The 23,691-nt window shown below is 37.4% G+C and overlaps 1 protein-coding gene across 1 annotated transcript in view; it reads left to right on the top strand.

The window, feature by feature from the left end:
- The window catches only part of LOC139691172 (very long chain fatty acid elongase AAEL008004-like), a 294,460-nt gene that overhangs the window by 125,239 nt on the left and 145,530 nt on the right, over positions 1-23,691 (top strand). Inside the window, exon 2 of the mRNA XM_071588893.1 lies at positions 15,838-15,918. The gene's annotated coding sequence lies outside the window, so the exon portion shown is untranslated. The remainder of the gene's footprint in view (positions 1-15,837; positions 15,919-23,691) is intronic.

Genomic DNA, 23,691 nt, shown 5'->3' with positions numbered 1-23,691 from the left:
TTTACTTCAGGGGACACGGTATCATTCGGTTGGGGAATACTTTATCCGTAAAATGTTGGTGTTTATCGTGAACTGTTGATTCCCGAAATTTCCGAAAGAATTTACGGATTTTCTTAAAGTATATTTCTTGTTACCGTTTAGGTTCATATGGAAACACTAAAATCTGTTTGCTTTCCAATACAGATTTGTGTACCGCGATCGAACACCGATGACAGTCACTACTCTGAGCCAAACTTAAAGGAGAACCGCGGTTTCTCGATGCTCTTTACATGACCGCTATTTATTCTCAAATGAAGAAAAAAGTGCGAAAAATTGCCTTTTATCCTGTTCACAGTTTCCTAAAAATCTTTGAAGGTTCCTTCCTCTTGTCACTATCGGTTCCCGTGTACCCTTCGCAATCACAACCGTCCACGCCCAATGCCGGCGAAACTTTGGCTTATGTTTCCCTAAATTCCTTTGTTTCTCCTGACACATCTTGCTTTTCCCCGAATCGCTCGCGTGAAGTGTGAAAGCATATGATGAAGTGCCGTCCGATGTTAAATTTGCACCTCTCCGTTGAGCGTATATCTACGTATCGCGCAATTTTGTCTTTAACACGAGCCGCATCACGCAGCCCACCACGGATTCGCGAGAATGCCGTGAGTGAATATATGTATGCTTCCTGGAATATTCCTCGGGGTTCGTCTGGGTGGCATTTGAGGGGGCGGTGAGTTGAGGGGCACGAATCCCGGGCGCTAATGAGTCCCATCCTTTGTATCGGTTCGCCGTCGTCAGCCGCAGGGAGGAGGGAGTCGGGCGTCTCTCTCTGCTCTCTCATTCCCTCGCACCGGACCTCTAGGGGGGATGGGGAAACTCAAACATCAAGCAGGATTATTATCTCCCACATCTCTCTTGATTTGGATTTGTTTTCAGCACCTTTTTCCGGAGAGGAAGCCAAAAGAATTCGAATTAGCTCCATGTCATGAAGCTGCGTTATTGCATCTCACGGATATGGGTTTGTTCTCCCGGTGTTTGTCATGACTTCATCACCGAGTCCTCGGAATTTGTGTGGCTGTCGCTTCCGCGAAATTGTGACTTCTTTCTTAGTTATTCAATTCGCCAAACCCATCACGCCCACTGGCCTCCATGCGTTTGGAGATCAACGGTCGACAGTAAATATACTATCTGGCATTTGTGCTTTTTAAAAGGCTTCACTTCAGCTTGTGTGTACCTTCCTAGAGACCCTTAGCGGAAATCTAAAGCGGATTTCCTTTACCTTGTTTGACAGTTCCCTCATTGTTGAGTCGGAAATACGTTTGATGACAAATGAAAGAAGCACGTTGATTTCAGATCTACCTACTCTTCATTTCAAGGTCCGCGAACTATTCTCTTGACAACTACGCAGTTACTTTAGTTTGTACTGCAAATAAGAACCACGCAGGCGGAACGTTAAAATTGAAGGATTAAATATTTGCTAAAGCCCTAAGTTCAAGGCCTGGAGGATCATCATATGGAAGAGCTGAGCTGGTGTAACTTTGTCTGTCGAGCGCCATTGTCATATTTTGATCCTAGGAATATGTCGTCTATTGGTGGGCATTGGGGGATGTGGGAAAATCAGAGGTCGAAGTGTGATGGAGGCTCCGCACGATGACCCCACCTATCATATTGCAGAACTTCATATTTAATTCGTATAAATAAACAACAAGTCATTTGTTGGGCTTTTTTTGTGGGCATGACCAACTGTTGCGGAATGAATTGTATTGTTACACAAACAAAAAATGCTTAACCACTGAAAAATATATCATTACAAAAACCGGTGATTTTCAAAGTAGATGCCATTTTGCTGTCTCCTTTTAACACACTGTCATATGTCTCCAAATCCAATAACATGGAAGTCATTCCTTCCAAAATGGTAAAACTTTGTGCTCTGAGCACAGCGAAGATGCCACTTTTATCACATTAATAATGCATGTACATTCATCACAAATTTGAATTCTGTTCTCTTCATTCTCAATCTGACAATTACATTATACTCAGGTGCCTGGAGATGTTACTTCGCAACGAAAACATAGTCGTGAATAATAAGGTAATTTCTATGCAGACTTTTTCAAGGGTGAATTTTTATTTTTAGCCCATTCTTTTCGTCAGGACAAGTTAATACCTGTATTCTCATGCGGTCAGCGCATTTTCACATATTTTAATTCCTTATTACCTCAATATGTCAGCTAAATAGACCGTTTTTTCAGGAAATAGTTATTCATTAACAAACTGTATGTCAAATGGTGCCCTTAAAAAACTTGTGTTTAATTCTTCTTTCAGCTAAGTGACTGAATACTAAACCTTTCCTCTTGGAAGCCAACGAAAATGAATCTGGAATTGAATCTTCCTGCAGATTCGTACAGAAACTTATGCTATTTTTCCGTACACTTTGTTTGTTTTAAAGTATTAATTGATCATTTTAAACATTACCCCACTAGTGGTTTGTTTCATAAGTTCATTGTGGAGTAAATATTACTTTTTAAAGCACCTTTTTATGTGTGTATATATATAAATACAAACACACACACACACACACACACATATATATATATATATATATATATATATATATATATATATATATATATATTTATATATATATATACATATACATATACGACACACCACGCCTTTCGTGGGGAGAACATATTAGGGCAACAAGCGGATCCGCTTTAAAGAAACTCGGCTTCATAAAACGGGTGGTGGGGAAATGTAATGAAAAAGTTAAAGAGAGGTGTTATTTTGCTCTAGTTAGACCTCATTTGGAATATGCTGCAAGTATTTGGCATCCTTGGGAGAAAATTCGGCTAAAAGAATTAGATTAAGTCCAGAGAAAATTCGCCAAATTCGTTAAAAATTGTAATGATAAGAACACAAGTGTGACGGGTGTCTTAGGGGATTTCGGCTGGGAACCACTTGAAGTACGAAGAGAACAAGCGAGACTTAGACTTTTAGAAAGGTTCACAACAAAGGTGTTTAACTATGACACTGAAGGAATTATAATGGCCCCACACTACTTAGGTAGATCAGACCACAGAGATAAAATAAGGAAGATAGATTCCAGTACAGATAAATACAAATTCTCATTCTTTCCCCGAACAATCAGAAATCATAATATTAAGAAACCAAAGTCACTTTAGAAAATTAAAATTATTGAATTTACAAGTTGGAGCAAAGTTAAACATTGCACAGATGTTAGGCATACTTGTAGGTGCATATGTATGTTAGTTGGTTATTTGAGTGTTTGCATGTAGGTGGGGTGTGTTCTTGCATGAGTGTCTTGCTATGTTTTGTTTGCGGATGGTATAAATTTGTGGCTTTTGCGGGCGGTTTTTTTTTCTTTCTTAATTACGGGTGGTGTCCTAACACTCCTCACCACACGCCCTTGCGGCGGCTTGCGGAGTAGGTGTAGATGGATAACTCCTCTATCTTCATTTTAATTGCAGTTAATGTTATTTTATTAAATCGTGTTCAGTGTCCCTTAATTGATTTTAATCAAATACTACCACACCATATCCTATTGTTAAGAACTGGTGTGTGGTACCAGAAACATCGTCCAAAGCCCCCTGTTTCTATTGAATTAGTTAAATTGGAATGTCACATGGTCCTTTTTTATTTTTTTGTCGGTTACCAGCGACCGGAAGACGCTATAGACGAGAGTATTTTACTTCGTGTGAATATCTTATTCGAAGTCCGAATAAAGTAGTCAGGTGTTTCTTATCATTCGATATAACACCCCCATCAAATATTGTATAGAGAAAAATAGTGGGTTATGATCTTTTAAGAGTGTATTAACGAAAGCGCATGATGGAGCGGATTTTCCAGATAAATCCTTCGAGCGACAGCCACATTGTGTGAGAAAACCCAAGGGTGATTTTAGTTTCGGAATCTGGTGATATCTTTGTTAACGGTCGAAATTTTGAGTTTCGTGCCAGTTAAGCGTGCGTTCCGATCCTCGCTTCAGGCTTTTTTGCTTTGAATCACAATGCGCATCAGATTGCCGTTCCGTTTCCGCATCCTTACTTCAAAGAGTTTTGCGAAGCGCTCGCGCGCACCATCCCCACGCTTCGGCCTTAGTGGCTCCGAGCCCCCGGTGCGAGGATTCTAGCCTGGGGACCGCGTCACGTCACGCCATCGTCGTACGCGAGAATCAGGACGTCAACAAAAGAGTGCCTCGACGCGCTTCAAACGATGAGCGAAAGCCAGTTCCAGGGAAGACATCTACGTCCATTGTAATGATCGCGATTACGAAGCACCATCAACTGAGAGCGCGTCTCCCATGTTCGCCTAAATGTAAAGAACCCACTCATAACACCACTCGAAATGCAATTTTGTTTGATTATTCGGCTCAAAGCCGAATAAGGCGTTGCACGTTGACCGGACTTTATGATCTTGATGTTTATTTTTTTTAATCCAGATTTGGCATCGAAGAATGAGGATTTTTCCACATGTATTCGAAATATTAAATTTTTTTCTATTTTTTCGAAAGTGTCGACATTTTACTTAGTTGTCGAGGTACGTTCTTTCGTATTCTTAAACTCTTTCGTCCTGCAAAAGACTCCAAGTGTCCAAAAAATAATTTTTTATTGTGATTCTTGTGACGAAACTAAAACTGTTTCTTAAAGCTACAAGTCGATTTACGATTCCCATTAAAAGTCTTAAATGTCATATAAAACTTTCACCGTCGTACGTCGTCTCATCTTGGTAATTAACGAGTGCTGCACTATTTATTGTCATCACCAGATTCTATATATGCCAAAGTATTCATAAATAGACTTGTAGCTTTGTAAATAGATCCCTGGTCGTGACGAAGGAGTGTGAGTGGAAATGGGCCAGTGGTTGTCCTTCTCTCGGGATGGGCAACGGTGGTGACGAAGTGTGGTAACGGTCGTTTCGAACTTTTTTACTGCCTATGCATGATTCAAAATTTCCGATTCAAACTGAATTGCTAAATGCACTTGAATAAATCCAAAGTATAATCCATGAAGTGCGACATTTTTTTAATTTTTTTGGCATTTTACGGAAAACCATTCGATATAATTAACATTCCGAGGTAAAAGGATTTCATGCAGACAATTCTTTCACAAAATTCGTGCTGGGAAAACAACTCGAGAAATGCTTGAAAATCTGACAGAAGATATGCATCTTATACTCGAACATTTTTCAGTAGGTAAGATAAGTGCCTTCAACGACATTATATTGTTTTTAATTTCCCACGTCTTCATAAAGCCATGAAGTACGGTTATCAGATCATTTTATTTTGTCTTTTATTCGATTAACCACGTATCCGCTTTCAATTAATCAACTCAATCGGTAGCGAAATATTTTAGTTTCATTTACAAAACTTATTGACTTATCCTATATAAAACGCTTTTGAAACGCAAAGATACTACTTAAATCACTAGCATAATTTGATTTGAATTAAAATTGCTTGCAGACGATACGCAAAACCAAGATTCTTACCACGAGTATAAACTTTGCGTAATATATATAATAATTATATATATATATATATATATATATATATATATAAATACATATACTTATTGCGTACATATACAAAAACGTTGGCACAAGTGTATAATATCTAATGGAGATTACTTTGAAGGGGAGAAAATAGGTATTTATGAATAAATAAATAATTTTTGAAAAAACAAAAGTCGCGATACTTTTTGAAGAGACCTCGTATGTGTCTGTGTGTATACATACATATATATATAAATAAATAAATAAATAAATAAATGAATATATATATATATATTTTTTTAAGGTAATCTACCGGTTAAGGTAGGTTTTTGGATGGACATAATTACAAATTTAATAATTTGTGACCCCTAGCAAAAACACAACATCCCACTTTACATTAGGTCCTTCTTCAGCTCTGAGTACTTTCTTCCTCCTTTCATCCCGTCCAACATCCCTATCCTGTTCCTTCCCTTTCCTCGTTTGCTCAACATTCTCCCCTCAATTACAGTCTTCAACATTCCGCTGCCGGTCAATACCTCCTTCAGCCACTTTTCCTGCCTCCATAGGATTGCTCCCAGCAAACCCCTCTCTTCGCCCACCATACCGAGGACTTCCTCGTTTGTTTTCTTCTCTGTCCATTTTACCTTCTCCATTCTTCTCCACACCCACATCTCAAAAGCCTCCAGTCTACGTCTATCCTCCTGATTCAATGACCACGCTTCCGCGCCGTACATAGCTACGCTCCATATCAAAGTTTTTACTAGTCTTTTCTTAATATCCTTACTCAACGTCCCTGTCATCAACTCCCTCCTCCTTGTGAAAGCCTCTTTGCCCAGCGCAATTCTCCTCCTTACGTCCCTACTACATTGACCGTGTTGGTCCAAAACACTACCGAGATATGTAAACTGTTCTACCTGCTCTAGTTTTTGCCCTCCTATTCTAATGTTAAGCTTAGCCTTTTTCTTTCTAGAAAATCGCATAACCTTTGTTTTATTAATATTGATTCTCATCCCATACCTGTCGCACTGAATATCCAATTCACTCAGCAATGCTTGCAGCCCCTTGGCTGACTGACAAACTAAAGCTTGGTCATCAGCAAACCTAACTGATTTTACGAATTCCCCGCCCACTTTCATTCCTACCTTCAGTTCTTCCCATGCCTCTTTAATCATCATTTATATATATATATATATATATATATATATATATATACTATCGAATTCATCAATTACCTTAATGATTAGCGGGAAATTTTTAAAACTATATCGATAAGGTAGACAGTGCCGTAACCGTCATTGTTTGTATCCGCTTTCTTTTAGATATCTTCCCGTTTGGAAGAATGGTAAAATTCGTATCGGAAACAAGAACCCAAGTTGTATATCATATTTTTATGAAAAATTCATTTTTTAATGAGCTACCATTTTACTTAATAAAAAATGTATATATTCTATTTTAATTAATTTCGCAAGGGTACCTTCCCCTTTTGCAGCGGCTGGTTACATTTTTTCCAAACTCCAACCTTTTAAGTTTCAAAGTGGACGAAATAAAATACAAACCGGCTATCATATTGATCACCTGCACACTGGGATTTGCAGCAAAAGAAGTTCTCTGTCATTTTCTGGCGTCGAAATAAACTTTTAATTGTCGATATCTAGTACTGAATGGATTCTCACGGTAGTTCCTTCCTTTCAGTTGTTATCAGAACTGTTTATATTTTTCATTTTTAACGCAAATCTTGTCGTGTTCGAGTCCAATCAATAAGCTGGATTACATCTATTTAAGTGGGATTCCATATTATTTCTTTTCCCTTGCATGAGTCCGGGACTTGCGTGTTTTAGTACGAGCGTCCAAACTCAATATCCTGCAGTCCTTCTTCCCGCTTTGCACGGGTGACGTCAAGAGGTTTGCTTTGATTTTTATTGCATCCGTTTTTCAGCCATCGATGAATCACCTTGTTATTATTTCCTTGTTTCCTTATGAACAGAGTCGGTTTTATTGCGATAGTTATTCTGACTCGTTGAGTTTAATTTTTTGTGGTATCGAAAATTTCTCAAAATTGTCCTGAACATATCACCAATGTTAACGGATAATTATGATTATTTTATTCGGACGTATTCAAATCAACGTTACTTAACCTTTTTACATATATAGTCCGTAGTTATTTTATTAAAAATTTTCCTGTTAAAAAGAATCAAGTAATGTATTGCAACACGTCTTCTTTCCTTCTAATGTAAATAAAATTGAAATGTTCTGTGCATTTCTTTTAAATGAGTTAATTTTATAAAACTCAATTACCGCTAACATCTTCAAAGAAATTACGTTTAAAATAGTTAATTGTTTAGATTTTATTGAATTTTGGCAAACTTTAAATGCTTTAACTCAGGGTAATTATTCGATGGGCATGTTAAGTTTTCCATTGGATAATGGAAGATACGACAATGATTTCTTTGACTTTCTTTGTCTAAGAGGTATTAATAACTTGAGCGGGATTATCGTTCACAAAATATCTTTGACGCAACTTGAATTGAAGGGTCATATTCTGAGAAAATATCAAAGTTAAAATACCATAACTAGGATATAAAAAATTAGTCATTAACAATTTACCTTGAAAATTTTAAGGCCAAATATTTGTTTGTTAGAATGACTTTTTCACTAATAAATCGAAAATGAGGGTATACCTTTTATAGCCCCCTGACCTTAGCGCACGGCGAGTTCCGCCCTTGTTTCGCTATTTCCATAAACATCTCTTTTCGGACGGATTGAATTAGCTGTAGGGTGAGCGAGGAAGAGGGTTGGGCGCTTTTCACCAAATGCCCACGGGAGTGTAAGAAACAAATAAGGTCCAAGTTCCTTATTATCTCGCGAAGGGAATATTTTTAAATAAATATTTTCACCTTTTATTAGAGTCGGCGGACCTAAAAACAAAGAACGCGTCCGGTGACGGCCTTGAAAACCACGGAGCAACTACGAAGGGGCGTTTGTTGTAGGAGAAGGAGTGCCGGATGGTGTGTAAGAAGTGCGTCTTCCATTGAGAGAATATTTTCGAGCCGAGAATTTCCCTTCGCTCATCGTGATAATCCCGCGGAAAATGAGGTGAAAGGAAAGAGAAAGGCCCTCACTCCATCTTGATCTTAATCTTGATTCTTTTTGTAGACACGGTCCGAAGGGGGCAAACATATTAACTACCACGCCGGCAAGCCAAAGCGCTTTCATGTTCTCACTGCCAAGCTTAAGATAATATTGGGACGAGATAAATTTTGCGTGTGTGCGAACGCTTTAAACAAAGCGACCAAAGTGATATCTGGCAGGTGAGGAAGTAGTATTCAGTGCCTCATTAGGCGTTCCTCCTAGGTTTTCTCACTCTTTAAATTTGAAAGTGTTATTCGTGGTGTGAATACTGAAATGCTCATTATGTAGCGCAGATATCGCGATTGTTCATCTTAATTGTAGTGCTGTTGTATCCCAAAACGTCATATTTTGAGCATCGGGTTGAGTTAGAATAATTTGATTGATGACTCCTTATCTTTTAACTGAAGAACTTGCGTGGAAAAAAAACTATTTTCGCTGATATGAAACACATCATGCAAGGAATCATACGTATGTGGTCGCTTTGGTTGCCGTTTTCGATTCGTAGCAAATAATAATGTACTGTTTTAACGTTGATGAACTATATTTCGTCGTAGGTTTCCACGCTACTACGTCATCTTCAGGTGGTGAAGAAGGTCTCGACTGAAGAAGACGAAGTAACGTCGAGGCCTAGGCCGAAACCTATTTTATCAAAAGTGGAATGGTGCATTATTATTTCTTACGAATCGATCATGTTCGTCTTCCAAAACATCACTCCTGATTCGTTAAAATAGGTTACTGCTCAAGTTTAAACGTATGAGGTTGTCAATAGGAAGTGATCGATGTCATAGATTGTCGTCACATTAAGTGCTGAATTAGTGCAGTAAGTAAATAACTTGATCGGTGCAGTCGATATATTTTTTGCTCTTTAATGGTTTACAAAATGTACGCCATTTTTCGAATTGTCGAGCATATTTCGTTTGGAAGAAGTAAGAAAAAAAATTTAAGAAAACGATGTGGCTATCATATGAAATTTCTAAGCTATTATTGATAGGCGTAATTAATCAGAATTATCCGGTAGAAAAAATCAATGTGTAAATTTTCGCCATTAGCAATATCATCCAAATAATTAAGTTTCATTTGAACTTCATATTTTAATCTGTGATGTAGTTCATTGCAATGAATGACTTTTTTTCTTGCTGTACATAATTTACTGAAAGTTACATAATATCAATTACCTACCAGATGAATAATTGCGGAGAAATTGTTTTCGCATCTTATTATCTCTTTAAAATCGTTTCTACTGATCTCAATGGTGAACTACTCTATGCGTAATCATTTTGTAACTCTTGGTTCCCATTTCGTCGATAAATGTCAAATTAATACAGGAAGTATATCAAATTTCTCCAATGGAGACGCTTTGTTTTTTTTAAGTCTGGAATCAGTCATTATCTTTTTGTTTTTGCAAATAATTTATTAGGTTAGCAAAATTATTAATATGTGCCGTAAATGGCAGTTAGATTTAGTTTCCGTGGTTAATCCGAGATCTTTTTCAATTCTATTCAAAGAGCACAGATATAAAATGCAATTGAATTCTTCACTGAGCGATATCAGCTAGGAAAAGATCGAGAGTTTTCTGAACCTTACCGTATAAGTTGTCCAAAAATCATTTTGTAAAGAATGCATGTTTAATTCATTTTTCCATCATTTTCTGTTAGTCATACTGGACAGTAATTGGCCATGTATCTGACAAAATTATTACTCAAGGTTGATTACATAACTTACTACTTAACTTGAGGAGTTAAAAAAGCATTTTAGATTTCACCAAATTGTTGCGTTACGACTGGTTTTAACGAATGTTTTACATCCTCACACGCTTGAGTTTGATGCCATTGAGTTTCTGCAAATCACTAAAAAAGTTTACCCTGAAATTTTTTTTCCTGATTAATCCTAAAAAATCATCTTCGCTGAACATAGTTGTGATGAAATGTAAGCAATTCAAAAAGAAAATAAAGATAATTCAAAATTGAATTTTATACCGCAAGATATAGCGTTCCCTATGTCCGTCAGTGTCTGTTCATTTAAGTTGGCGTATGCAGTTAATATTTAAGTTTGAATTAATAAAATATTTAAATTAATATTTCCAAAAAGTTTTGATTTACTTGAAAAATTCTACTACAAGCATGCCTTGTGAATCATTAATCACCATCTTTAGTGTTTCAATCCTAAGAGTGCTTTGCTTGCAGCCCTTCATTATTCTCTATTCAATGTAAACATAAAACATTCCCTCACCTCCTGATAACTTTTCTGTTTTACGTCCTTCTTAATGTGTCCTTTGTACTTGTCTTGTGGTCTTAGCCTTGGCATCTTCCCTTCAATTTTCCCTTCTGTTATATTTATAACTAATTCAATATGTCCAATCCATCTAGTTCTTCTTTGCCGGCACCGGTGGCAGTGGGGTAACACCCGTGCCTGCCATTTAGAGGTCGAGGGTTCGATTCCTGTCTAGGTGGGTTTTCCTCCCCCTACGGATTGGGTTTTTGTGATTGTCTTCAATGTATGTGTAATGCTTTGGGGTTTGGTGGAAGAAAGGACTATAAGTTTCAATCTCATCCCAATTAAGTCGATACAGTTCTCCATTTGGTATTTCCTCTTCGGCTCATCTGTAGACCATACTTCCACATTCATCACCTTGTCGGTCCATTTCATTTTCATCATTTTTCATGTTTCAGAGCCTTCTAATTTTCGCTGGTCCTCTTCTCCAAATGTTTCATGTCTCTGATCGTTCTATGCTCAATACATAAGTTACTACGAACTGCTTCTATCCTCGCCACCTCCGGTTCTTTGTACATAGTAGGAGTAGTTGCCTCTTCTACATGCTTCTTCATTCTACTCAACTTAGGCTATTCTTCGCTTGCTGTCGGTCGAGCTTCTCTCTCAAAAGTTAAACTGCTCCCCAGAAAGATGAAGGATTCCACTTTGCTGAATTTTCACTCTTCGCATTGTGATATTTGCTTTCAGTTCCTCTCTTCCACACAAATTCATTTCCCCACAAAGGACCTCAAGTAGGGATCATCGAGATATCACTGAAAAGTATTTGCCACTGCTGGGAATCGAACCAGGGCCCTCAGGGTGGGAAGCTGGTACGGTAGCCCTTATATGTAGCCCTTACATAGCCAGTACGGTAGCCAGTACGTAACCCTTATAGGTTACGTGGGGAATCGGGATGGTGCGTAGCCAAAGTACCTTAAAATAAAAGCACTTTTAAGGCTACGGCACCCCCGAGACCATATGATGTTTCGTATTTCTACTTTATATTATGATTTGAGTATAAAATTAAACAAAACTATGTTTAGGTATAAAGTTTATGAGGCTACTCGTTCTAGAATTTTATGTAAAATTCGTTTTTCGAGAAAACTTATTTTGTCTAATTTTGGAAGATTTTGATAGTAATTAATTTAATGAAAGTTTGTATTTCTGCTAGTTTTTGTTTTGCGTTTGCTACATAATTTTTGCGTATGCACATTCTTAACCGTTCATAATTTTAGTCTGCGAAAGCCTGCAGTATGGTTAAGTGATACTGCTGCTGCTCACGTATAGTAAATATTGAAATAATCCCAAATGTATCCCCAAATTTCTCATATAATTGGTGTGAACTGCGAAAAGATAAGTCATAAATTATTTTAGTAACCATAACAACACTGTAAACAGTAGGTAGCGTTGATAGCGTGTGGCTTTGGTGGTTATTTATATTTTTTATCGGTTCTTTTGTATTTCACTAGATTACAAAGTTGTATTAATGGTTTTAGCCTCTTTCCTTGGTGATTACCTTGGCCAAATAACGGCTAAATTTTTTTCTTAATCATGAAGGTGAGTAAAATACTGATATCGACATCCGCAAGGAATGTAACGTTTTCAATTATTTTCCCTGTGCAATGTTATCTTTATTTTGATGGCAAATGCTGTCACACTGTGCTGGTTGGCCAGCTCTCCAAGGTAATTGAGTTTTTTCATACGTTCCCCTCACCATTCATAGGGAAAGTGATCTGGCTTTTTTTCCATCTGGAAACATCCTGGCTCAGATTGTGCATGCGTGGAACTCTGGGGAGCTGAATTCACCGGGACCCCGAGTCTGTTAATTTTGCGAAAGAAATTGACTTAATATCAACCATGTGAGCCAAAAAAATTTTTTATATATGAGAAAAAATAAGTTGATATATTTTAAAGGAAAAATCATTCCTCATGTTTTGAGTGATAATAGTAAGAGTTGAAGGATAATAGTGCCTTCGTCCTTATCAATGCAATGTAGGTAAGACTATAAAAACTAATAGCTCCGTAAAATTTATTGATTTGAGTGCATTGGTCTCGGACCCAGCATTCATAAAAGAATGTGTACTCGTATCCTAATTCCCATTAGATAGTGAAATACTAGTTTAAAGTTTTCAAAATTGCGTATTTGGTGATTGTAATGTGTATATATCGCACGAGTTTTATAAACCATTAAACGAAACACCTCAAAATGTTTCACATCTAGGTAATTGGGTCTCAACTTATCAAATGATGGTATATTGGTCGCTGAAATGTACCTTTAAAAAATATAGAGCGCTTGTCCTCGCCGTAAACTTTGGCTATATTATAACCATATTATAACTCGTTATTTATTGACGAATCATGTTGAAGTTTAGCATTTACATTAGGCATAATAGCATTTTATAAACGAAAACTGAATTTCAGAACCGGGGAGCTGGGGTAATTCTTAGATTTGATCCAAATTACAGGTGACGCTTCGGAAACGACCAAAATTTACTGAAGCTTGTTACTATTGACGGTTTTCGGGGTCGCTGGAATTATATATGAAAAAATGCGACAGCAATTGCTGTAGTTTAATCAGCCGATGTTCGTTTCAAGTAATTTACATAGCGACAGTAGCGGGAGAAGAAGCGCGAGATACGTAGATGTTTATTATATTTATTCTTATCAATGTATGTCCGTGGATACCACAACACATGTGATAAATTTAAGAACTATATTGGGTAGGAAGCCAGTACGATAGCCACCGCACCATCTTGATTCCCACCTTAAAAGTCATACTATTGACATTTGCTACCATATTATTCTGAAAATATAATTTTCTTATTTAAACTTGTAACATTTGGCCGACTGCGCTAGGAGGGAGAGGTGTTAAGGATCCAGGGAGGTCTGATGTGTAATCACCCTCTGCCGCACACCCTAGTGGTTAATCCCAGGATATTAAATAAGCTAAACTAAAATTGAAATGGTTACTCTTCCATCATCCTTCACTTTCAAATATCCGTCACCCTCGATAGCAGAACTATAAATATGGAATTACGACAAGTAAGTTTTTATGTAAAGTTAGCTGGGTAACAAAATGGTGGACACATGTGTCTTTTGAAATGTTAAATTTCAATTGGTGTAATAATTTTTTTTTAAATTTATATGAGCCAAATAATGAATAACGATTGCTCTTAAAGTTATATGTCAATGGTGTCGAAACTTATCAATGAAGAGGAAGCTATGATGAAATTTTTATTAGATTGAGCTCTTACGGCTAGTAGTGTTGAATAAATGAAAAAAACTTTATTAGCCGTAAATGGTTTAACTGTCAAAACAAAATATAAATAAGGTCAGTTGGCTAACGCCACAAGTCAAAGGAAGGGGTAAAGTGTAATAAAGGAAAGGGATGAAAAAGGTGAATACGAATACGCGTATTTCCGCCACCCAAGTAGCACTCTTCGGCGTGCTGAAGGTGAATCGTCACGACAACACTTCAACTTCATATACGGCTATTGGAGTTTTTTCATTTATTCAATATGATGAAATTGTTGGGAAAATGGTGAGGATGCGCCTATATGCACGCAAATAAAAACTTATTATTCATATCTATTCATTTACAATGGGATTTTCGCAGTGTAACAAAAGTTCTTACCGCGAGGCGTATCTTCCCTTAGAATTCCTTATGACTGCTGGCATCACATTCAATGCGTGTTAAATGCATAACTGTTATATTTTTCTCCAAATTATTTAACCTTTGGTCAAGTGTTCATTTCGCCATAATTATATCATTAATTTATTGCTGTAAGTAGTAGAAGTTAATGGATGAGCTACTGTAGGATAAGTGTTGTACAATTTCTATATCACCAAAAAAATGCACTGTTAACTACGTCATGTTAACTACGTTTTAATTAATTCGCTTAATGTTGTATTCATCAATCTACTATTTGGTTCAATGTGAGAAAATTCATGCATACCTCTAACGTATCACTGCGCTTATGACCTTGCATAAAATCAATGCAGTCGTTTTTCTAGTATTTTATTCTTAAATGCAATGAAGGGATTAAGGCATGATAATCCATTAAAATAACGTTTGACTGCCGCATTATTTCACAAGTTTCAACGGCAATGAATGAGGCCTCGTAATGACAATGGTTATTTTATGAAAATGATTTTTTTGCGAAATGCCAACGATTAAATTAAATGTTTTAAATCATCTTGTATTTCGAATTTAAATACTATAATAATATCATTCTACATTTATGTACAATCTAAATTGGATATTGCACCTTTCTTATTGTTTGGCGTTAAACATATGTAGTTCTTGATTATTTCCGAACCTGATGTCAGTTTTAAAGGCGAGGTAATGAAATGTCGCTCACAGAAGTATTTTTCTGGCATGCAAAGGCTATGTTCACTTAAAAAGGTTTGTTTATTTAAAGGATATATTCAGTGGTTTTGAAATATCGACCGAGAAGGGAAAAATAGGATTTCATAGCATTCCAGAAAAACGTATAAAGGCATAAAAATAAACAGATTTTTTACTTGATTTTTGTCCCGAGAAACCAATAATGATGAGTAATGCCTTCAGACGATTTAGCCGAACGGAAAATTAAGGTTTGTACGAGTGAATAAGTTCAGGTATATTATTGTAATGAAACAAAGTTGCCTTTATCCTTTTCACGAAAGAACTCTTGCAAAGAGATAGGGACAACCTATATATTTGTTGCCCATTTATAATCCTACCCATGAAACCTTTCTGAAAACCCATTACCCATGAAAAATTCCTTTTCCTGATCACTTTCTATTGGTTTCTTCCTCTCGGTGCTCTGAACGTTATTAAATATTCATTTTGTTTAATTATATGATAGTTACAACAAAACATTGGTTGGCTTTTGGAATATGCATATCAATTAGAAAGAATAGATCCATCCATTTGGGAATAGTTTACCCGATACCCGATTTCACATTGACTAGCATTATTGTCCTTTCTAGGCTAGACTGTCATCCGGCCTGAAGACCACGGATCAGTTACATAGATTGATGCACTCTGCAGAAGTACACTAGGGTGAATAGGTAAGTCAATAGTCATATTCTTCGCATGAGAATTATATCAAAGTAATATAAGCAAAAAGGAGCCCTATATAGTGAATTAAAAATTATTTGTGTAGGTCACCAGTTAAATAAGAAACATTTTGAAATTTCGTATGTGCTTTTTTTCCTTTCGTTCGGCAAAGATTCTTTCCTTTTGGAGGACCGAAGGAAGTCCTCCTACTAGCATAAAACTGACAACATCCTGAATTTTAATTTTTACATGCCTGGATGTCGAACTTAGTTAATATCGCCTCAATGTTCCGCATATTTTAAACATTTATCAAATGCAAGAATTTATGTTGCAAATAAAAATTGCTTAAAACTTATGTGTTAAGAGTAGTTGAGCAAATGATGAAGTATGCATTCATCGTATGCGTATGAAAAGATGTGGTTTTCGAAAAAAAACTGAAAAACATTAAATATTGGTAATAACTTTTCAGAACCTATATATTCCTCACATGTTCACTATCCATCTGAAGAGAAAGGAAATTCAGTAAACTGTCATCGCAATTCACATTCAAATACCAAATTTTCCAGCCCTTAATAGATTATCGTCAGGGGGCTATCGGTTCGTCAGGGGGGGAACGGTTTAATTACTTGAGGGTGGAGACAGCAGTGTTTCTCCACTGTTGCTTGCAGAAATGCCAGTAAGTCGACGTGAATTGACCAAATGTTAGTTAAAAAGTTGAATTCAACCTCTTAATGAAATTGAAAGTGAAGCTTTTCGTTTTTCACGACCAAACACGTGTATTTCTCGTGCATACGAACGTGCATGTGCGTGTACTTGTGTGTGTACTTGCATTGTGTACACCATATACGAATACTTAAGTGCGTATAAATAAACAAAACTGAAAAGATTACACAATTATGTGTCTATTTAGTTTACACTAAGCAGAATGAAGGTTCTCCACGATGAGTGAAGGAATTAGAAACAAAGACCTAAAGAATGTTTTCATCCAAAAGTACTCGCATGATGAAAAAGGGTAGTGAGGGAAGAAAATAGGTTTTCAGATCAGATCATTCCACGCTTAACACATCCTGTCAATGAGCCCTCTACATGACGGCACGAATTTTCATAAGATACCTTCAACATTTTTGCTTCCACAGTGTAATCTTCCATCAAAATTCGTAATTTAATTCAAATTGAAATGCTATAACTATGTAATTATAATTTCTCAATCTTAAATTAAGTTTTTGATTCTTAATGAAAATGTAGAACAATTTCAAACGTTATAATATTTGATATAGTGCGATTATATATGCATCTATTGCCGGGGACTAACTAAATCTTCGTGCCGGGGACTGACCCGTGGAATTCCGGGACGTCTATTTCGCTCCTCCCAGTGGGCAGATTCTCCTCCTATTCATTGGTCTTAGACTCATGGGGTGACCTCGTCATTCTCTGCATTGTCTTCAGCTCTGGTCTTGAAATCTGGCTTGTTGCTTCCCAGTTTGCTTCGCTCTTCATCTTTTGTTTGGATAATAAGTTCTGGTTTCTTGAATCTGGTTCGTTCTCAGGCCACACAGGATTCCTAGCATTTTTCCCGTCACTCACGTCATGCCATATACGAGGGTCATCCGGAAAGTAGTACCCGTTCGTGAAATAAAGACACAAAAGTAAATATTAACAAACATAAAAAATTTTATTTGAAAGAGGATACTTTAAACTACTTCTCAACATAATCTCCAAGCAAATTAAGGCATTTGTCATAACGTGTGACAAGTTTCTGTATTCCTGCTGCATAGTCCTTCGCCGCCAGCTCATTGAGATACGCGAGGGACCCATCTTGCACAAATTTTTGCATAATGCAGATGGTGTTTAACAATTTCATGAACAATTGTTCGAGAAACATTGGGAAAATGCTCACAGATGTCATCAATTGTGACGCGCCGATCGTTCCTCACGAATTCGTCAACTGAGCTCACCAGTTGGTCTGTAATGACAGACGGTCTCCCCGAACGCTCATCGTCGTGTGTGTTCCCCCTCCCCATGTTGAAGTTGCGACACCACCGCCGAACAGACGACTCGTCCATTACATTGTCTCCATACACCTCCTTTAATTGGCGATGAATATCACATGGGCGAACGTTTCTTGCATTGAGGAATTTAATCACTGCCCTCACTTCACAACTGGCGGCGTTCTCAATTTTTTTAAACATTGTAAACAATCACAGAAACAACACAGGCAATGCTAGCGTCACGCAACTTGGCTCAGAGAAGGCAGACAAGCCACTGAAGCTATCTGACCTCGTCCAGCGGCTACTCGCGTCGTCAGCACTTCATGCGGCACGAACGGGTACTACTTTCCGGATGACCCTCGTATTTGGTCTCCACAAATGTAATGCAGTCCGCGTACCGGTAAGCGATGAGGTCTGGTTCGTGGAATTCTTCAGTCTTCATTTCATGCTGTTAGGCTGATCAGTTCCCGCTCCCTTTTAGGATTTTTAACATTCGTTTTCGTATCTGAAAGATGTAAATTTTCTTTTTTTAATACGCTGAAATAATTGCCGGACGGAATTTCACTGTGGATTGTTTCAATTCTTCATTCCGTATTTCATCTGGGATACGTCATAGTTCGCTCTCAATAAAAAGATAATTCGCTCATTATCATCAGGGCTTTAGGGCCCAAAATATAATTCATTCACAAAAAGTTTTTTATACACATCATTACTATAACCATGTGGAAAAAGAAAAATTAAAAGAAAGTATTGATATGCGAGTACCATAGGCGTAAATAGGCATACGTATTTGGCTGATAATTTAACTTTTGTAGTGATTTCTTCGTTAAACAATTTTTTATGCATGCAGGTCAAATACAATCATGTCTGAATGTATAAAATTGCATAAATATGAAAAAAGAAAATTATTTACATCACGGAAAATCAATATTAATCATTTATATAGCCACGCTAATTTCAAATATTTGCTTGTTATAATTGTATTTTCTCCGTTCATTTTCAAAATTGGTGATTTTTGGTGAATTGTTTTTCATTGTCACTCTATTTGTTGCTGAATATTTATCAGGGGCTGAAGAGACAGCATTGAATAGATCTTCACGCATGCGTTGAGTAGTTGTCTCTACTGGGTGTTCTCAAATGATGTGGTGGATGGGTCATGCCTGATGTGAAATCGACACCCACCTCACGCCACAGCGGTGGCCTTCAGGATCCCAAGTAGATGGATATGTTTAATTTCTCTGAAAAAATCACACGACGCTAGGAATCCTCATCACCCTAATTGCAGTTCACTCTCGATGGGGGAGTTTGGAAATGCCATTCCGTCCCGTCAAGAGGCGTCGAGAGAGAGCGGGTCTCGCACACTATCGGTGTGGTCGTGCATCACTGTCTCCAAATACCCCGCGAACGGCATTTCTTTTTCCTACCATCCGTTGGACGAAAAGCCGACGGATCGCTATCACTGGGTGGGCGGAGGGGAGATCACCTTCCGTCACCTCGTCTACATATTGCGAGTCGCTGTCATTTTCTCGCGGTTGTCTTTCCCGCGTTTTTCTCGAGTTATTTCATATGGCAGGTCGCAAACCGATCGGGAGGAGAAGAGGAGTCGCTTCTTTTTTGGAGGGCATGCGTAGTGTTCCGCATCTGAAATTGCATAGAGTGGGGCCTCATCGCCTCACCCTTCTCTCCCGCTTCTCCTCCCCTCGCTGCCCCTCCCGTCCCCGCCTCGCTCCCCCGGTTAACATCGCGCACCAAGCGGCGCACGCAGCTGTCGTCGCGGAAATAAAGGCAACAGGTGCGCCGTATTGGAGTGTGCACTGCTCTGTACTAATTTGTGGATATCCTCCTCGTCCGTCACCGCCCTAATCCTTCCACGCGTTCTCTCGAGCAACCTCTGTTTCCCCTTCCTCCCGCGGCCGTTCGATATTTAAGAGCTCCGTATATGCGTTGTTTGTGCGTTGTCTGGCCGCCTAACGATGTTGCGATCTGCACTTCTCTCTTCCTATACAAAATGTCTATGCTGACCCTCATCATTGAAAGGTAATATTTGGGGTGATTAGGAATTCGGTATTTCGAGTCTGTTAGGCGGACGGAATACTGTAGTTATCATCATCAGTATGCATGCATAGTGTATCGATATTTTACATAACGCGAGGGCGATAAAATGGATTAAAATTGCATCAGGTATATATGAAATCGCACATTACTCATGAAAACGTTCTTTTGTGAATGCGTCTCATCGCCACATCAGCACTATTTTCACGATATTCATTTATCATGGCTTCGAATATCCATGGTTTTATAAGCAGCATCTTTCAATCCCTCCCCCTCCCTCTTCTTTCTCGCAGCCCAACGTCCTCCCGTTCATTACAACCTTCAACAACCTGTTAACACTCCAACCACTCTCCCTTTTTCCGAATTTCCTCCATTAACTTCTCCTCGACTTCCAATTAAATGTTAAGCTCATTCTTTTTCGTTTTCGCTTTCTGTCCCGGGCACTTTTCCTCATTCACTGTTGCCACCTAACCTTACTTGAGCCGGGCACTTATTCAACATTTGGTTGACATAGCACTTTGAGGTTCGCATTCGAAAGATCTCTCCTCCGACTCCGTCCTTCGTTCCTGTTACCTTACTTCCGCTCTTGGCCGAAGATTTTTCATTCCATTTGTCACCCTCATGTCCTGCGACGTACAGTCACACGTTCACACCTGTCCGGAATTCCAAACTTCTAGGACTGGGGGATCTTTTTAAATTCGTCTCCTGTTATTTCGTACTGCTAATTCCTTCGCGGGAAGCTGTGGCGTTCAAAATCCCACGTAACGTGCATCCGGTCGTCCAGGCGAAGCATACACAGAATCATTCTTAGCACCCGTGACCCTTATGTAACTTGAGCGAAATTATGTAGCCATCCGTCCACAAGAGTCATTTCATAGGTAGGGGAATCCACCACCGCTACTTTCGGTCTACGTGCATTACATATATATATATATATATATATATATATATATATATATATATATATACACATATATACATACATATATATATACATATATACATACATATATATATATACATATATACATACATATAGTATACACAATACATATATACATACATATATATATACATATATATACATACATATATGTATATACATACATATATATATATACATATATATATATACATACATACATATATATATATATATATATATATTTATATATATGCATATAAATACACACACACTTGTTATGGTATATAACGAGGTATCCTTTGTACTGGTCATCTGAAGTGAAATCTCATTCCATCAGTTATTTCATCCCTAGACAATGATTTCATTTTGCCCATGGTTTCGCTAATGTACGAGCTCGTACAGTTCATCCAACCAAATGGCCATAGTTTTTATTTTCCCGGAAATAAGGCAGAATTTACTTTGTAAATTTTGATAGTTTTTGAAGTGAACTTCTTTCAGGATAGAATATAGTTTATTTAGTTTGTTAAAATAAGCATCAGAAGTGTTATATGTATCCATTTTATAATGATAATTTTTTCTGTATTTTTCCCTCCAACCAATTAACTGAACAACCATGAATCCTAATTAGTATCAACTAGAAAGTAAATTTGAAAATCCATTTCCTGCCGCTGATTGTTACGTTGTTTTTAATTAGGGAAATTTCTGAGGGCTTACAAATTATGGTTTGCATGTTAATATCATATTTTGTTTTCACCGGCTGTAATTTGATTTCTTTTGATCGGGATGCTTAAGAATTGCAAAGAAAAGCGAAGTTGTTTTATATAGCTGGCATTATAATGCACGCATTCCAAAGAGTAGTAACTATAGCAGTTCCCTTGATTTTCAGTGGAGCTGCCGGTTTTGAGAATAATTGGCTTTTAACTTTTTGAGGATACATACGGTCTTTGGTCCATGAACTTATCTTTAAATCATTAATCCATCTTATTTCACCAAAATATTTCATTATATGCTTTCTAATTAATATTGATTTTGAATGTGAATTCATATCTGATAAAAGCCGGAGACCATACTGAAGGATAATTTTATTTGTACATACAAATTTTATTTGTACATATCAATGAGAGTGGGGTAATGGAATGACATTTTTATTGAACACACTCTACCGTAAATAGTAAAGATTCTTGTGGAAACTTCTCCTCATGGTTGCACATAATTTTGGGTGTCCATGAGGGACTTGTGTTATCCCCATTACACCCCATTGCTTTCCATTTATATGATAGCTTTTCCAAAAAGCGTACAAAATTTAAGTTTATGTTATATTCTGACATCCTCCGAATTTATCAAAACTGTCGTCAACGAAGCCTTACTGAAGCTCTTATGAATGTTTAGTGTGATGTCAATGCAATATTTAACTGGGCAAAAAGAACTTTCTATCTCTAAATAAAAGGAAATTATAGCAATTATTATTAAAAAGTTCCAATTGATCTGTAAAATATATTTTTATGTCATCTGCCAAATTGAAATTGATAGCATCGGCATCCCGCATTTCAATTATTTCTGTAATTAGATTTTATTATAATCATGAACCTGATGTAAACATGCACCTGATGGGTCATGCCCAAGTGCACGCATCTCCAATATCTTAAAGGGAATTCTATACCAACTCAGGAAAGCATTTTAGCATCAGGAAACTTCCTGACACGACATGAATTTTCTCATATTTATATTATATTATTGCTCTTTGGTTAATTGGAACCTGCCCATTGGACCGACTGCAAATGTGTAGCCGTTTTTAACACCAGGCGAAAATAAATATTCATGTTTTGCCCTTAGGCATACCATTTTGTTTTCTTTAATGAAAATTGGAGAATCAAACCAGAGGTAATCAATCAAACCTTTACTTCCCTACACAAAAATCCATTACACAACTCACGTGGTGTACTCCTTTATAACCTGGAATTCTTTCACTCTGAAATTGCGAACGTGTGCATATGTACCAAATTGCAAGGTGAAATTTTTAATTTTGAATGTCATATAATGGTATTGTTTCGTACGTACAATTACGAGGTATTGACTGAGCATATGGAATTAGACTGGAACTTGGAAGCAAGCGAAAGAAACACGCCTGCCTTGCGGTCCTTGGCAAATTGAATGGAAAACGTCTGTGCCCAATTGGAATTGGTTTATTAGCAGGATTTAAAAATATATGGTAGCCATAAACTCTTGTATCTTCAAAAATTGCCTTAGATTTATCGTTTTGAAATGAAATATATTTGCTCAGAGGTTTGACTAGAGCGTCCGTAACAACACATCGTAGATATAATGCTGGATGAATTAATTGCTTTATTCGCGCCTCAAAATGAAAAGCATCGATAATTCGTTTGATTTTTCGTGATTTGTGTCATTCTCCAAATCGTTGATCTACTGGAAATTAATTATCAGATAACAATATACAAAAATGTGGAATGCTTTCCCTTTCTCCGATTTCACACCCTCGAATCTTACGGAAAGCATAATGCCCATTCACCATCGTCCGTTTATCTTTTTATTTATTTTAATTTTGAGAATCTTCCACGGATTCATTTGTGTTAATGAATTTCAGTCATGAAATCGTCGTCTGGCTTTGGCATGTTGTCCCAGGTCGCACACCCTTGTCGCCCACGCGACGAGTCGCGGGTTCAAATGTCGGCCCGGGCATGCACTTCAGGTCACGCGTCAGGTTTCCTAATCACTGAATTAACGATGTGACTTTCTGTACCCGATATATATGCACTCGTATTAGCTCTCCAAGAAACCGCGTGCGAATCAGGGAAAGGAAG

The sequence above is a fragment of the Hetaerina americana genome, unplaced genomic scaffold, assembly GCF_022747635.1.
Source record: "Hetaerina americana unplaced genomic scaffold, ioHetAmer1.1.p SCAF_30, whole genome shotgun sequence".
Taxonomy (NCBI): domain Eukaryota; kingdom Metazoa; phylum Arthropoda; class Insecta; order Odonata; family Calopterygidae; genus Hetaerina; species Hetaerina americana.
Note: the sequence above shows the minus strand (reverse complement) of the source record. Positions and strands in the feature narration are given on the sequence as shown.